The sequence below is a fragment of the Gorilla gorilla genome, chromosome 1 (genome assembly GCF_029281585.2).
Source record: "Gorilla gorilla gorilla isolate KB3781 chromosome 1, NHGRI_mGorGor1-v2.1_pri, whole genome shotgun sequence".
Taxonomy (NCBI): domain Eukaryota; kingdom Metazoa; phylum Chordata; class Mammalia; order Primates; family Hominidae; genus Gorilla; species Gorilla gorilla.
Window position 1 is genome coordinate 95868171 of NC_073224.2, and position 15780 is coordinate 95883950.

General features: G+C 41.5%; 1 protein-coding gene across 1 annotated transcript in view; it reads left to right on the top strand.

Moving 5' to 3' along the window:
- Positions 1 to 1838: 1838 nt before the first annotated feature.
- Positions 1839 to 15780, top strand: part of LOC115930226 (intelectin-1-like) — a 33842-nt gene continuing 19900 nt past the window's right edge. Inside the window, exon 1 of the mRNA XM_063693687.1 lies at positions 1839 to 1953. The gene's annotated coding sequence lies outside the window, so the exon portion shown is untranslated. The remainder of the gene's footprint in view (positions 1954 to 15780) is intronic.

Genomic DNA, 15780 nt, shown 5'->3' on the forward strand with positions numbered 1-15780 from the left:
GTGATTACTCTTAAAGAGCATGCTGCCTTCAAGCATCTGTTTAACAAAGCACATCTTGCACAGCCCTTAATCCATTTAATCTTGAGTTGACACAGCACATGTTTCAGGGAGCACAGGGTTGGGGATAAGGTTACAGATTAACAGCATTTTAAGGCAGAAGAATTTTTCTTAGTATAGAACAAAATGGAGTCTCCTATGTCTACTTCTTTCTACACAGTCACAGTAACAATCTGATCTCTCTTTCTTTTCTCCACAGACTCACACCTGTAATCCCAGCACTTTGGGAGGCTGAAGCGGGTGGATCACCTGAGGTCAGGTGTTCAAGACCAGCCTGGCCAACATGGTGAATCCCCATCTCTACTAAAAAAAATACAAAAATTAACTGGGTGTGGTGGTGCACACCTGTAATCTCAGCTGCTTGGGAGACTGAGGCAGGAGAATCACTTGAACCTGGGAGGTGCAGGTTGCAGAGAGCTGATATCGCATCACTGCACTTCAGCCTGGGCAGCAGAGTGAGACTCCATCTCAAAAAGTTTTTTAAATTTTATTAAAAAAGTTGAGATGGGGTCTCTCTATTTTGCCCAGGTTGACTCAAACTCATGGGCTCAAGCAATCTTCCCACCTGAGCCTTCAGAGTAGCTGGAATTACAGTTCTGAGCCACCAGACCTGGCTCAGCAGTGGGCTTTTGAAGGAAGAGTTGTGCTTTTTCTTTCATTAACCATGCTGGACTGCATGATTGGAGGATGTATTCCTGGTTTCAGGAGTCCTCTGTGAACCGCTGTTTAGCCTTGGTTCCCCTGCGAGGCTTCCTGGACTCCAAGGTTAGCTCCTGAGAAGGGCCTTCGCAAAGCTTCACAAAGAGTTACAGGCCTACATTTATTTTGATTGCTCTAATTTTCTAGACATTTTCCTTATTTTTCTTCCTCTTTATTTTGAAAATGTTCAAATCTACAGTAAAGGCTATGGAAGGCAGAATAATGGTCCCCCAAAGATGTCCACATTCTAATTTCTGGAACCTGTGGATATGTTATCTTAGATGGCAAAAGGGACTTTGCAGATATGATTAAGTTAAGGATTTTGAGAGGAGTGTCCTGGATTATCCAGGTGGGCTCAATGTAATCACATGAGTCCTTTAAAGGCAGGCAAAGGGTCAAATAGGGGTACAGAAGGCAGGCAGAGGGTACAGAAAAGGAAATGCGATGATCAGAGCAGAGGTTAGAGTGATGTGTTTTGAAGATAGAGGAAGGAGCCATGAGCTAAGGAGTGTGGGTGGTGTTTGAATCTGGAAAAGAAGACATTCTTCCCTGAGCCCTGAGAAGAAACAGCTCTGCCAACACCTCTCAGCTCCATAAAGCTCATTTTGAATTTCTGACTTCTAGAACTTTAAAACAACAAATTTGTGTTCTAAGACACCACGTTTGTGGTAATTTGTTAAGAGCAGAATAACAAACAAGGTCTGCAGCTTGTAGCAGCAGCGAACGCCGAGAATGAAGTATTCAGACAATTCCAGCTGAGCGGGACAAGTAGCAGCTCTTCTGAGAGTGCTGCTTTAAGATGGGTAAGACAAGTATTTATTGAGAGGGTTTCTTAAACTACAATTTAGACAAACGAGACATCGGCTAGGTAACGATTTGCGGTCTGGTCACGAGGCACATATAGCCTTATTTGTTACATCTAAAAGCACTCAGACCACATTCTTAGGAGGCTGTTCTCAGCCCTCCTTATCACACAACTCCTTATTACACAGTTCCTTATCACACATTCCGTTCCTTGCCCTGTTTTCAGGGTCAAGGAATTTCAGTCTCATGCGCAAACAACATACACACAGTGCCTCAGTATTTTCCCATGCCTCGACCTCAAATGCCTTGTACATAAGCTTGAATATGTTGCTGTGCACCCCCCACATCTCCCCCTTCTTTAGTTCTTACAGCATGCTGGTTATCTAATGCAAGGTAAGCTGCTATCGTTCTTTCCTGATCGTAGACGCGTGGGCGGGGGGCAGCACAGAGCCATTTGCAGATGCCTAGCAAACAGATACAAAAAAGAATAGGTATAGTGGTCATCACCCAAATGCGTATGTTTAACCCAGACAACTAAGTGTTCAGGTTCAACCATTGAAAACCGTCTTGTAATTGCTGAAGGATATTTGTTTGTAATTGCTGTGATCATTCTTTTTTTTTTTTTTTTTTTTTGAGACAGAGTCTCGCTCTGTTGCCTAGGCTGGAGTGCAGTGGCGCGACCTTGGCTCACTGCAACCTCTGCCTCCTGGGTTCACGCCATTCTCCTGCCTCAGCCTCCCGAGTAGCTGGGACTACAGGCACCCGCGACCCCGCCCGGCTAATTTTTTGTATTTTTTGTAGAGATGAGGTTTCACCGTGTTAGCCAGGGTGGTCTAGATCTCCTGACCTCGTGATCTGCCCGCCTTGGCCTCCCAAAGTGCTAGGATTACAGGCATGAACCACCGCACCTGGCCTGCTGTGATCGTTCTTTAAGTTGTTTCTTTAACTCGCACTCAAGAGTAGAAATTTGAGAGGATAAGTGGTCCTGATAAGCCCCTTGTAGGTGCGCCTTCACTCTCTCCCAAGTATATTGGGAGCTATTATATGGCAGAGATGTGACACAGATAGAATGATATTGCCAATCACAATGTAAATTTTGACAAGTAATGAATACCTGCTGCTGATCCCCCAGCCATTCAACAGCGGCTTTAAGAGCCTCCAGGTGAGACAAAATAGTTTTATCAATATTTACTTGTTCTTGAAATCCATGGGTTACTTTGTATACCATGTGGTTCGCTACCAAGGCTGTGTGAATAGATTCTGCCAGAGAAACAGCTGTAGTAGCGGCAGTTGCTAGTATTGAGAAGTGAAGCCAGCTGGGCTTCTGGGTCCTGTTGGGACTTGGAGAACTTTTCTGTCTAGATAAAGGATTGTAAACACAACAATCAGCGCTCTGTGTCTAGCTAAAGGTTTGTAAATGTACCAATCAGCACTCTGTAAAATGGACCAATCAGCAGGTGGGTGGGGCCAAATAAGGGAATAAAAGCTGGCCACCAGCGCCAGCAGCCACAACCCCATTGGGTCCTGTTCCACTGTGTGGAAGTGTTCTTTTCCTCTTCACAATAAATATTGCTGCTGCTCACTCTTTGGGTCCACACTACCTTTATTAGCTGTAACACTCACCACGAGGGTCTGCGGCTTCACTCCTGTGGTCAATGAGACCACAAACCCACCCGGAGGAACAACCAACTCTGGATGCGCCACCTTTAAGAGCTGTAACACTCACTGCGAAGGTCTGCAGCTTTACTCCTGAAGTTAGCCAGACCACGAACCCAACGGAAGGAAGAAACTCTGAACACATCTGAACATCTGAAAGAATAAACTCTGGACACACCATCTTTAAGAACTGTAGCACTCACTACGAGGGTCTGTGGCTTCACTCCTGAAGTGAGCAAGACCAAGAACCCACCAGAAGGAAACAGTTCCGGACACAGTATAATAATAGCTGAGACAAAAAAGGCAATTAAAGTGGCCAAAAATCTTTTTTTCGAGTATGAGATAGTGCTTTTCTAAATAACCGTAGGGTTAAATTTACAGGGAGCCACAATTCTACATGCCATTTTAGGATCATGGCATAGGTTATATTTAACTATGTAACATTTTGATGAGACAAGCATGTAGCGTACCAACTACTGGAAGAGAAAGTAATACTATATAAGGATTGATTCTGTTCTATGTTAGGAATACCCTGCCCAGACAAAAGTATGTAGGGGTGTGTAGTACAAATCAGGACTGTATCAGTAACATTATTGTGCAAGGAGAGGGTATAGTTGCCACTGCTATAAATGTAATCACCATACAAAACAACCCATTCAAAAAAGGGAAGACCTAGTCTCCAAATTTGGGTATAAGCAGGGCTTAAAGCTTGCTTCCCTTTTAGTTGTAATATTGGTCCTGAAAGCCCATACTCTGACCAGGTGATGGAACTATTGGAGGACTCCCAAATCCAATAGTCTGATTTGCAGACATAAGATTAGCATGGGGACCCCAATCAAGTAAGGTGCCATTATTAAGCAGAGGCCCTTGTCATGGTGCAGGTTGTCTGCACGGGGTTCACACTGGACAGCCTCAAACTTACATTGCCAGTCCCTTCTCAGACAGCATATAAGAAGATTAGGCACTTGTGTAGCTTCATTAGAGACCTTAGTGAGATTAATTGTAACAGCAGAAATAAAGGTCAAGTTTGCGGGCTTGGCATCCCTTTTGAGCTGACAGTAAAGATACTCCAGAGGAATAAGAGTAATGTGCTTATCATGCGCTATTGTAGAAAAACAAAGAAGGGGGTTGCTAGACAATAAAGTCAAGGAGTCATTGAGTTTAATCCATCCCAAATTTTCAGTTAAGGGGTAAGAGAGGGGCATCCATCGACCTCCCATCCAAGAAGTATCATTAGATGACAAAGGCAGGTCAGCATCCCACCACATAATAACATTTCAAACAGTGGGATTCAGAATATGATTCCAGTAAACATGTTCTTGAGCTGATCCCACTTGGCAAAGGATGAGAATCACCAGCCACCCCAGCATCCATGTCTGTCTTACTTTCTCAAAAGCTTCCCCAATTACTGCCAGATACATAAGAAACCAATTCTCTGCAATTGCAGGGGCTCCCATGGCAACAAGCTGGATAGTTGCCTGTTGATCCAATTTCTTTAGCTGCCCTCAGGTAATGTCAGGTGCCTTCCGAGTCATCACTATCATTGCTGGTCGATTCTCCAACAACAGGTCTTTCATCATCAGGAGGGGTTCAGTTGTCTCCTACCTGTTCTCGAGGAGAAAGCCCAATATTCCCCCTTTTTTGTTTGTTAAGATATACTTTAAGAGTTTGATGAGCTCGCTCAACATTGGCCTGACTGGTTGAGTTATAAGGAATGCCAGTCTTGTGTTGTATGTGCCACAGTTGTAAATGCATATGTAAATCGAGCACTAAGATAGCAATGTCTATTATCAGTTTTTGTAATTTGTGGAAGGCCTAAAGTCATAATAGATTTAAAAAGATGAGCAATTCCATCTTTAGTTTTTTCTGTAGTCTGGGGAGTAGCATATTTCAGGCCTGTATAAGTGTCTACAGTAACATGGAGAAATTTGAAGCATCTAAAGGGTGGATGCTGAATAATATGAGTTTGCCAGATAGCATTAGGCACCAGACCTCGTGGGTTGGCACCAAGTCCTAACGAAAAAGGTGAGAGAGAATGCCATTGGCAGTCAGGACAGGTTTTAATAATCATGCGAGCTTGAGCGAGCACCAAATAAAACTGTTGTTTAAGACTGTGGTTGTTCTGATAAAAAAAGGAATGATCAGCTTGAGCTTGCAAAAATGTAGGAGATTCTGTAAACCACTGAGCTTAATGTTAATATGTGACTTTAGACAACAATGTTTTTATATTTTAGGAAGCTTGAAGCTAATAATATATTAAGACAATGATCTCTTTATAATTTACAATAAAGTGAAAGTTTGTATTTTATATTGTTTAAAACATAAGAAGATTTTATTTGAAAAGACTTTTAAAAAATATGAAAGCTTTCTCTTAGGGTAAGAATTATGTAATTATGTTGCCCAAGTAATACAGTGATGGAAACAAGACAATCTTTTATCTTTCTTTTCTTCAGTTGAATGCTAATAGACAATAGTTTTTTGCTTAGCTAGGAGCTTAAATACTGTTTGGGAGAAGTGGGATATTTATTAGTGGGTTGCAGGGAATAAATGAAATCACCTTAGTAGAGGATGCTGCTATACTTTTATCAATGTCCACTGACATTGGTTTGAAAGTGGAAATCTTTTGTGTAAAGGCCTGGGGATTTTTTGCCTATATCTTAAGTATATCTCCGGGCTGGCAGCCCCTTAATATACTCAGAAAAGTAAAATATAGGTTACAAGATACTTTAAAAATTTATTTTGACTAGTGAGTTTGTTTCTAGTTGATTCACCTAATTAGAGATGTTACAAATCATTTTATATGATTGAACACATGTGAGTGTTGTTTTCCTGGAGACTGGGTTTCATTACAAGCATTCTGATTTAGGACCCATTGAAGTTTTTCTTTGTCTAGCCCTTCTAAACTAAGCTTTTTAGAACTCACTCACAAGTTGTATGAATTTTGACAGACTTTTATTTTATCTTCTGATTTATTCCGTGTGCAGTGGATTTGAATAGCAGATTTTTTTTTATAGCTCTGCTGATGTGATGTTGGTCACTACGTGCAGCTTGCAATCAGTTGATAAATTCAACGTATGTTTCTGTGGCACTCTGTTTAACTGTTATAAAGGAATGTTTCTGTGGCACTCTGTTTAACTGTTATAAAGGAACCCTGGGATTGTCCCATGGATAACCTCTTCTATGCTTGTATTGCTAGCTGCAAGCATTGTGGAAATAGATGGCTGTTTATTTGAGCTTGAGCCTGAGCTCAAGCAAAAGGCCCTGTTCCCAATAGCATATCAAGCTGTATCGGGATATTATTATCCAAATCTTGCAAGGGCTGCTGCATGGATAGATCACTGTACTCACTCCACCGCACAGTATATTCTGCAGCTGAAACCAAAACTTTTACTAAAGTTTTCCAATCATGCGGAGTCATCTTATAGCCATTTCCCAGAGACTCAGTCATCCCCTGGGTAAAGGGTGAATGTACACCATTTTCACAGATACTTTTCTTTATCTCTTTAAAAACAGTAAAAGGCAAACTCTCATGCCGTCTCCTATCATTTTGAACAATGACAGGGAATGCACCAAAAAGTGCCTAAGAGTCTCCCTTTTTAAGTCCCTCCTGGAGGCACCCCTCTACTAGGGAAGTTTGATGAGGAATCGTCACTGAGAACGCGTTCACCTGATCATATATGTCAGGCCTCTGAGCCCAAGCTAAGCCATCATATCCCCTGTGACCTGCACGTATACATCCAGATGGCCTGAAGCAACTGAAGATCCACAAAAGAAGTGAAAATAGGCTAAACTGATGGCATTCCACCATTGTGATTTGTTCCTGCCCCACCCTAACTGATATGATATATTCTCCCCTGCCCTTAGGAAGGTACTTTGTAATATTCTCCCCGCCCTTGGGAATGTACTTTGTACGCCTATCCCAAACCTATAAGAACTAATGATAATCCCACCACGCTTTGCTGACTCTCTTTTCAGACTCAGCCCGCTTGCACCCAGGTGATTAAAAAGCTTTATTGCTCACATAAGCCTGTTAGGTGGTCTCTTCACACAGACGTGCGTGACAATATAGATGTTCACTGACAGGGGGTCTTATCCAAGAACCGTCCATCCCTTGGGTGGCCTCCAATCTCCTCCAGGGGGATGGGAGGCACTGTAGCCTGAACAGGGCCAATAGATGCGGATTTTTTTAGGGGTGGAGGAAAGGAGGGCAATGGCTTTTCTATTGGGGGATGAAAAAGCTCCGGTCTGTCCTCATCATCACTAGAAAGTGTCCTCCTTATGCCCTACGGAAGGGAATGAAGTAGGGAGAGGAGCCCCTTCCCTGTTGTTCTGGTTCCTGTTTTTCTTTAAATCTCCTGAATTCCCTTCAGGTGGAGCTAATGGGCAGTCTGACTCACCGCAATCTGGCATATAAAGAGGGTACAATGCAGAGCGTACCAGGGCCCAGGTGGTCAAAATGATAACCTTAGTAAAATGGCCCTGCTTAAATCCTCTTTTCAGGCAGTGATCCACCTGCTCCCATAACTCTAAGTCTAATGTTCCTTGATCAGGGAACCAAGGGCATTCTTGCTGAATAAAAAGCATAAGCTGATGCAAATCTTCATACTCTAAGGTGCAGTGGATAGCCTTAAGTAATTGTTGCACCATTTTAAAAAATACTTTCTGCTCTTTGGTCAATTCCTGACCCATGATAGCCCAATCCCTGGTATTATATGCGTTGGTCCCATCTTCCTGAAATGGGTTGGGACTGTCCCTTACTGGTATTCCCTGAAGTTTGATGAGTTTTCATACTCCACGTGTAATTTCAACGCAGTTATGTCAGGGTCACCACTTGCAGCTTGTAGCTACAGCGAACGCCAAGAATGAAGTACTCAGAGAATTCCAGCTGAGCAGGGCAGGGAGTAGCTCTTCTGAGAGAGTGCCACTCTAAGATCTGTCTGCCAAGTATTTATTAAGAGGGCAACAAGCCCTCTCTAAATTGTAGTTCTAATTGTAATTGTAATTGTAATCTAAATTGTAATTGTACAAGAACTACAATTTAGACAACCAAGAGAAGTCCACTAGGTAACAATTTGCAGTTGGGTCATGAAGCACATACAGCCTTGTTTATTACATCTAAAATCACTCAGACCACATTCTCAGGAGGCTGTTTTCAGTGCTCCTTATCATACAACTCCTTATCACACAGCTCCTTATCACACATTCTCTTCCTTGCTCTGTTTTCAGGGTCAAGGAATTTCAGTCTCATGCCCAAACAACATGCACACAGTGCTTCAGTATTTTTCCATGCCTCGATCTCAAATGCCTTGTATAGAAGCTTGAATATGTTGCCATGTATCCCCCACAAGGTGCAAAAGATTGGCAATGAACTCCTTCATCTAGACATTTTGCTACATTTGTTTTCTCTCTCTCACTAGGTTTGTTGAAGAACTTAGAAATGAGTTGCAAGTGTAACACTTTTTTTTTTTTTTTTTAGACAGAGTCTCCCTCTGTCACCCAGGCTGGAGTGCATTGGTACCATCTTGGCTCACTGCAACTTCTGCCTCCTGGGTTCAAGCAAGTCTTCTGCCTCAGTCTCCCAAACAGCTGGGATTACAGGAGCCTGCCACCATGCCTGACTAATTTTTTGTATTTTTAGTGGAGACAGGGTTTCACCATATTGGCCAGGCTGATCCTGAACTCCCGACCTCAGGTGATCTGCCCACCTTGGCTTCCCAAACTGTTGGGATTACAGGCGTGAGCCACTTTGCCCAGCCTGTGACACTTTAATTATTTCAACATTAATCTCCTACATAATACAACTATAATTCAAGAAATTTTACATTAATAAAATACTAGTACTTAAGAGTAACTTATATTAAATTTCACTAATTATTCCAATAATGTTCTTTATAGCTTTTTGTTTGATCCAGAATCCAACCAGGGATTATGCACTGCATTTATATGTCATGTGTACCTAGGCTCCTTTAATCTAGACTAGTAACTGAGATTATTTTTGGTCTTTAATGATATTATCATTTTTGAAGAGTCTAGGGGGTCAACTATTTTGCAGAATGTTCCTCAACTTGGGTTTGTCTGACTGCTTCCTTCAGGTTATTGGTTCCAGGCTAAACATCTCTGGCAGGAATATATGTTGTTGCTGTTATGTTCTTCTCAGAGTATCTAGGGGATAGACAATGTCGGCTTGTCCCAACCCTGGTATGGTAGGACCTTACCTAGCACATGCTCTATACTAGAAGAAGAAGGGCTGCCTGGTTAAGGAGAGAAGGTGTGTGCATTATACAGAGAAGTCTTGGGGCAGTAACTGAAGTTTCAAATTCTTTGATTTTCTTTTTTTTTTAAAGCTGTTCTCCCTGCCAATGGTGTCAGCAGCACAAAAAGACCGACTTAGCAATGTCATTTGAGCATCTGCAACCTTTTTTGCATCCATAGGTTTGTTTATACAAATAGTACCCCCTTATTCACAGTTTTGTTTTCTATAATTTCTTTTTTTTCTTTTTTTTTTTTTTTGAGACGGAGTCTCACTCTGTTCCCCAGACGAGTGCAATGGCACCATCTTGACTCACTGAAACCTCCGCCTCCTGGGTTCAAGTCATTCTCCTGCCTCAGCCTCCCAAGTAGCTGGGACTACAGGCACCTGCCACCACACCCTGTTAATTTTTGTGTTTTTAGTAGAGAGGGGGTTTCACCATGTTGGCCAGGCTGGTCTCAAACTCCTGACCTCAAGTGATATGCCCCCACTTTGGCACCCCAAAGTGCTGGGATTACAGGCGTGAGCCACCATGCCTGGCCTTGTTTTCTATAATGTCAATTACCTGAAGTCAACCATGGTCTGAAAATAGGTGAGTACAGTGCAATAAGGTAATGAGAGAGAGAGAGAGAGAGAGAAACCATATTTATATAACTTTCATTACAATATGTTGTTATAATTATTCTATTTTATTATTAGTTTTTGCTTATAATCTCTTACAGTGCCTAATTTATTTTTTATTTTTATTTTTATTTATTTATTTTTTTTTGATACAGGATCTCACTCTGTTGCTGGAGTGCAGTGGTGTGATTTCAGCTCACTGCAATGTTTACCCACTGGGCTCAGGCAATCCTCCTGCCTCAGCCTCCTAAGTAGCTGGGACTGCAGATGCAAGCCAGCATGTCAGGCTAATTTTGTTTAGTTTTTGTAGCAACGAGTTCTGACTGTGTTCCACAGGTTGGTCTCAGACTCCTGGGCTCAAACAATCTGCCCGCCTTGGCCTCTCAAAGTGCTGGGATATCAGGTATAGAGTCACTGTGCCTGGCCTCTGTGCCTAATTTACAAATTAAACTTTATCATTGGTATGTGTGTATAGGAAAAACACACTACATATAGGGTTGGTACTATCATTGGTTTTGGGTATCCATTGGGGTCTTGGAACATATACCCTGAAGATAAGAGGGAATGACTGTATTTCTTCTTTTCCTAAAATAAGAGATAAGAATAAAATTATGATATTGGCTGGCATGGTGGCTCATATCTATAATCTTAGCACTTTGGGGGACCAAGTGGGAGGATTGCTTGAGCCCAGGAGTTTGAGACAAGCCTGGGCAATATAGTGAGACCTCCTCTCTACAAAAACCTAAAAACACTAGCCAGGTGTGGTGGTATGTGCCTGTAGTCCCAGCTACTTGGAAGGTTGAGGTGGGAGGATTGCTTGAGCCCAGTGGGTTGAGACTGCAGTGAACCATGATTGCACCACTGCACTCTAGCCTGGGCAACAGAGTGAGGCTCTGTCTCAAGAACAACAACAACAAAAAATGATATTCACTTTGGCAGAAGATTAAGATGTATAACAAAGTACAATTGCTTCACACTTTTGTCTAGTTTTTCATAAAATTTTGACTGGAAATATTGTCAATATGGGGTTCCTTTGAGATTATTTTTTCTTGTGGTCAAGAATTTTAGATCTCTCTCTCTCTCTCTCTCTCTCTCACACACACACACACACACACACAATTCACTGAAGGAGAAAGGAATTTATTTTAGAATCTCAGAACTATTCTAGAATCAGTGGAAAGTGGGAAGGCTGGCATGACATCCTAGGCTTGGAAAATGGGCTGGAACTCTAAGGAGGGAGAACTTCAGGGAACACAACTGTGGTTGGTTGCAGCTCCAATCTTGTCAGGTTGCTGCTGCTGGCTCCATGTCTGTCAGGCTCTCTGAGGCTGCTCTGGGCTGCTGATGCTGCCACTACTGTGGTCATTACCAAACTGACTCTCTGACTTTGCTTCTCTGTCTCAAGATTTAGAATTCTGGACTGCAACGCTGACTAGCCAAGCCTAGTGATCATCAGCCAAGCCTAGGTCATCAGCCTGCATCATGGACTGTCCAGAGGGGTGCAAGGGAGAATCAGGACCTTCAGCTTCCTTAGTTAGAGATGGGGCTCTGCCTCCCTCCAAATCTTACATGATACAGGGTGTGAGAGAGATTCCTCCAAAAGAAGAACGGTGTTCTGGTGTGGGGTAGCCAGAAAAGGCACAAAGGTCCACTCTACTCGGCCTCCAAAGGAGAAGGGTGCAGGCTTTTCCATGAATAAAGTAATTCTTCTAATTAATAGTATCTCCAGATAAAGGATCTGTGGCTCTGGGAAAACTGCAAATGAATAGCGAATATAAAACATGTGCCATCTCACCATTCTACCAGTAAGTGGGAATTAAAACAGGAAGATGCCCTGAGAGGATTTTGAACAGGGGACGGATGTAGCCAGAATGCTCGCTTTCCAAGGGAGAGCCCCTTCATTCAAAGTGAAACTTTAACGCAGCATATAACCTACTTGAAATGTCTCAACTTGTAAGTGATGTGGATTACAAAATAAAAAAATGCTGAAGTAATGGAATTTTTATTTTTAATTATTTTTTTCTGCCAAAGGTTTTATTTTTTATTTTATTTTTAATTTTTATTTTAGATTCAGGGGTACATGTGCAGATTTCATGTGTAGGTAAATTGCATGTTGTGGGGGTTTGGTGTACAGATTATTTTGTTACCCAGGTAATAAGTATAGTACCGGATAGGTGGTTTTTTGATCCTCACCCTTCTCCCACCCTCCACCCTCCACCCTCCAGTAGGCCGTGGTGTCTGTTTTTCCCTTCTTTGTGTCCATGTGTGCTTAATATTTAGCTCCCATTTATAAGTGAGAAAATGTGGTATTTGGTTTTCTGTTCCAGTGTTAGTTTGCTTAGGACAGTGACCTCCAGTTCCATCTATGTTGCTGCAAAGGACATGATCTTGTTCCTTTTTATGGGCTGCATAGTATTCCATGGTATGTGTGGGCCACATTTTCTTTATCCAGTCTACTGTTGATGGGCATTTAGGTTAATTCTATGTCTTTGCTATTGTGAATAGTGCTGCAATGAACATACGTGTGCATGTGTCTTTAGTAGTACCATTGATTTTTCTTTGGGCATGTACCCAATAATAGAATTGCTGGGTCGAATGGTAGTTCTGTTTTAAGTTCTTTGAGAAATTGCCAAATTGCTTTCCACAGTGGCTGAACTTATTTACATTCCCACCAGCAGCGTATAAGCATTCGCTTTCTCCACAACCTCAACCATATCTATTATTTTTTGACTTCTTAGTAATAGCCATTCTGCCTGGTGTGAGATGGTGTCTCATTGTGGTTTTGATTTGCATTTCTTTAGTGATTAGTGATATTGAGCATTTTTTCATATGTTTGTTGGCCACATGTATGTCTTCTTTTGAAAAGTGCCTGTTTATATCCTTGCCCACATTTTTTTTGAAGTTAAGAGAGATTTTATTCTTTGAAAGAGAAGAACTACATTTGAATTCCAGTATAGCTCAGTAAATATCAAGTCACTACCTTCAACCCCACCCCAGGTTTCTGTTTTTTTTTTTTTTATTATACTTTAAGTTCCAGGGTACATGTGCACAACGTGCAGGTTTGTTACATATGTAAACATGTGCCATGTTGGTGTGCTGCACCCATTAACTCGTCATTTACATTAGGTATTTCTCCTAATGCTATCCCTCCCACCTCCCTCCACCCCATGACAGGCCCCAGTGTGAGATGTTCACCACCCTGTGTCCAAGTGTTCTCATTGTTCAATTCCCACCTATGAGTGAGGACATGTGGTGTTTGGTTTTCTGTCCTTGTGATAGTTTGCTCAGAATGATGGTTTCCAGCTTCATCCATGTCCCTACAAAGGACATGAACTCATCCTTTTTTAAGGCTGCGTAGTATTTCATGGTGTACATGTGCCACATTTTCTTAATCCAGTCTATCATTGATGGACATTTGGGTTGGTTCCAAGTCTTTGCTATTGTGAATAGTGCCACAATGAACATATGTGTGCATGTGTCTTTATAGCAGCATGATTTATAATTTTTTGGGTATATACCCAGTAATGGGATGGCTGGGTCAAATGGTATTTCTAGTTCTAGATCCTTGAGGAATCGCTACACTGTCTTCCACAATGGTTGAACTAGTTTACAGTCCCACCAACAGTGTAAAAGCATTCCTATTTCTCCACATCCTCTCCAGCACCTGTTGTTTCCTGACTTTTTAATGATCACCATTCTAACTGGTGTGAGATGGTATCTCATTGTAGTTTTGATTCGCATTACTCTGATGGCCAGTGATGATGAGCATTTTTTCATGTGTCTGTTGGCTGCATAAATGTCTTCTTTTGAGAAGTGTCTGTTCATATCCTTAGCCCACTTTTCGATGAGGTTGTTTGATTTTTTTTGTAAATTTGTTTAAGTTCTTTGTAGATTCTGGATATTAGCCCTTTGTCAGATGGGTAGATTGTAAAAATTTTCTCCCATTCTGTAGGTTGCCTGTTCACTCTGGTGGTAGTTTCTTTTGCTGTGCAGAAGTTCTTTAGTTTAATTAGATCCCATTTGTCAATTTTGGCTTTTGTTGCCATTGCTTTTGGTGTTTTGGTCATTAAGTCCTTGCTCATGCCTATGTCCTGAATGGTATTGACTAGATTTTCTTCTAGGGTTTTTATGGTTTTAGGTCTAACATTAAAGTCTTTAATCCATCTTAAATTAATTTTTGTATAAGGTGTAAGGAAGGGATCCAGTTTCAGCTTTCTACATATGGCTAGCCAGTTTTACCAGCACCATTTCTTAAATAAGGAATCTTTTCCCCATTTCTTGTTTTTGTCAGGTTTGTCAAAGATCAGATGGTTGTAGTTTTGGGATATTATTTCTGAGGGCTCTGTTCTGTTCCATTGGTCTATATCTCTGTTTTGGTACCAGTACCATGCTGTTTTGCTTACTGTAGCCTTGTAGTGCAGTTTGAAGTCAAGTAGTGTGATGTCTCCAGCTTTATTCTTTTGGCTTAGGATTGTCTTGGCAATGCAGGCTCTTGTTTGTTCCATATGAACTTTAAAGTATTTTTTTCCAATTCTGTGAAGAAAGTCATTGGTAGCTTGATGGGGATGGCATTGAATCTATAAATTACCTTGGGCAGTATGGCCATTTTCACAATACTGATTTTTCCTATCCATGAGCATGGAATGTTCTTCCATTTGTTTGTGTCCTCTTTTATTTCCTTGAGCAGTGGTTTGTAGTTCTCCTTGAAGAGGTCCTTCACATCCCTTGTGAGTTGGATTCCTAGATATTTTATTCTCTTTGAAGCAATTGTGAATGGAGTTCACTCATGATTGGCTCTCTCTGTCTGTTATTGGTGTATAGGAATGCTTGTGATTTTTGCACATTGATGTTGTATCCTGAGACTTTGCTGAAGTTGTTTATCAGCTTAAGGAGATTTTGGACTGAGGCGATGGAGTTTTCTAGATATACAATCATGTCATCTGCAAACAGGGACAATTTGACTTCCTCTTTTCCTAATTGAATACCCTTTATTTCTTCCTCTGGCCTGATTGCCCTGGCCAGAATTTCCAACACTATGTTGAATAGGAGTGGTGAGAGAGGGCATCCCTTTCTTGTGCCAGTTTTCAAAGGGAATGCTTCCAGTTTTTGCCCATTCAGTATGATATTGGCTGTGGTTTGTCGTAAATAGCTCTTATTATTTTGAGATACGTCCCATCAATACCTAGTTTATTGAGAATTTTTAGGATGAAGGGCTGTTGAATTTTGTCAAAGGCCTTTTCTGCATCTACTGAGATAATCATGTGGTTTTTGTCTTTGGTTCTGTTTATATGATGGATTACATTTATTGATTTGCATATGTTTAACCCACCTTGCATCCCAAGGATGAAGCTGACTTGATTGTGGTGGATAAGCTTTTTGATGTGCTGCTAGATTCAGTTTGCCAGTATTTTATTGAGGATTTTTGCATCAATGTTCATCAGGGATACTGGTCTAAAATTCTTTTTTTCTGTTGTGTCTCTGCCAGGCTTTGGTATCAGGATGATGCTGGCCTCATAAAATGAGTCAGGGAGGATTCCCTCTTTTTCTATTGATTGGAATAGTTTCAGAAGGAATGGTACCAGCTCCTCTTTGTACCTCTGGTAGAATTTGGCTGTGAATCCATCTTGTCCTGCACTTTTTTTGGTTTGTAGGCTATTAATTATTGCCTCAATTTCACAGCTTGTTATTGGTCT